Source organism: Cornus florida, unplaced genomic scaffold (genome assembly GCF_030987335.1).
Source record: "Cornus florida cultivar Cherokee Brave unplaced genomic scaffold, ASM3098733v1 CherokeeBrave_3.0.0_Hap2_Chr02, whole genome shotgun sequence".
Classification (NCBI taxonomy): domain Eukaryota; kingdom Viridiplantae; phylum Streptophyta; class Magnoliopsida; order Cornales; family Cornaceae; genus Cornus; species Cornus florida.
Genome location: NW_026775572.1, coordinates 59,932,006 through 59,933,852, shown reverse-complemented (window position 1 = coordinate 59,933,852; position 1,847 = coordinate 59,932,006). Strand labels below are relative to the sequence as shown.

At 23.3% G+C, this 1,847-nt stretch overlaps 1 pseudogene; it reads right to left on the bottom strand.

The window, feature by feature from the left end:
- Nucleotides 1-731: 731 nt before the first annotated feature.
- Nucleotides 732-850, bottom strand: LOC132297642 (U2 spliceosomal RNA; annotated as a pseudogene).
- Nucleotides 851-1,847: the final 997 nt, after the last annotated feature.

The window sequence follows — 1,847 nt, the reverse complement described above, 5'->3', positions numbered from 1 at the left end:
ATGTCATGTGCCCCTCTGACTTTGCCCCGCCGACTATATTATTATAATCACATTCTTAATTTTTTTTTATGGAAATTTGTTTATAATGCTTCCTAAAATTATTTCAGTTTTTAAAATTCTCTTTAATTTTTTCTTATTTTTCTCTCTTTAATTTCCTTAAAAAAAAAATTAAAAAAAAAATAATCTTCTTTAGGCTCTATTTCTTTTTCTTTCTAAAGTTATGCCATTTTTCTTTTCTTTTTCTTCTTTTATTATTTTTTATTATTATTTCTTGCACTATGCTTCCTAAATTGAAATCATGACCTAAGTCACACAGAACAAATGCGAGAGCAGGAGTGAAAGTCAAAGTTTTAAATTTAGCGAGTGCGAGACCAAGAGTGAAAGCGAAAGCGTCAAAATTTAAAATTTCTGAAAGCGGGAGCATCTTGAGAGAGTCTGTATATTAAGTTAAAATAAAATTATATCATGTTATATATTTTATATTTTTTTATTTATTTAAATCCATATGCAAATATATTCCTTATTATTTATTTCATTAATGATATATATGTAATAAATAAGCTAACTTTTCTCACTAATAGATGCCTAATTTATTTGTAATATTCTCCAATTGAGAAGTTTTTTAGTGGTATATTTCCAAACATGTAGTATAATTAGTATGTATATATTTTTATATTTTTTATTATTTAGTAAATTATTTTATTAAAAAATTACATTTTTTATTTTAATACGTAAATTTAGTTCAATATCATGCTCCACATAATACAATGCCGGTGGCCCTTGTATCAGATATTAAATCGATAAGTACAGATACAACACTTGATCTTAGCCAAAAGGCCGAGAAAAGTAAGAAAGACTTCCATGTAATCCTTTATAACTCAAAACCGACGTTGGACAAGAAAAATGTTTGACAAATTATTTTATTAAATAACTACCTATTTTATTTTAATAAGTAATTATTTAATCTTTTAGTATTTCAGTACTTTAGGTTTTGAAGCCTTCAAAACCAAAAGGCCAAGAAATGTATGATTAATATTTCTTTATGTCTATGTTTTTATAAGAAATTTCCATGTAATCCTTTAAAACTCAGATGTGAGACAATTAAACTCTTTTTATATCAATTAATAAATATTTTTTTATATTAATAAATAAATACTAAAATACTAAAACTACTTTTTATATCAATTAATAAATATCTTTTTTATATTAATAAATAAATACTGAAACTGAAATGCTAAAAGATTAAATAATTACCTATTTTATTTTAATAAGTAACTTTTAATAAGATTCAAAACCAAAAGGCCGAGAAATGTTTGATTAATATTTCTTTAAGTCTATATTTTTATAAGAGGTTTCCATGTAATCCTTTATAACTCAAAACCAATATGGGACAAGAAAAACGTTTGGTTAATTATTTTATTAAATAATTATCTATTTTATTTTAATAAGTAACTTTTAATAAGCTTCAAAACCAAAAGGCCGAGAAAGGTTTATAGCTTAAAACCGATGTGGGACAATTAAACTCTTTTTATATCAATTAATAAATATTTTTAAGAGGTTTGCTTATAATCCTTTATAACTCAAAACTGATGTGGGATAAGAAAATTGTTTGGTAAATTATTTTATTAAATAATTACCTATCTGTCTATATTTTTATAACTCAAAACTGATGTGGGACAAGAAAAATGTTTGGTAAATTATTTTATTTATTTTAATAAGTAACTTTTAATAAGTTTCAAAACCAAAAGGCCGAGAAAGGTAAGATTAATAATTCTTTAGGTCTATATTTTTATAAGAGGTTTTCATATAATCCTTTATAACTCAAAACCGATGTGGAACAAAAAAAA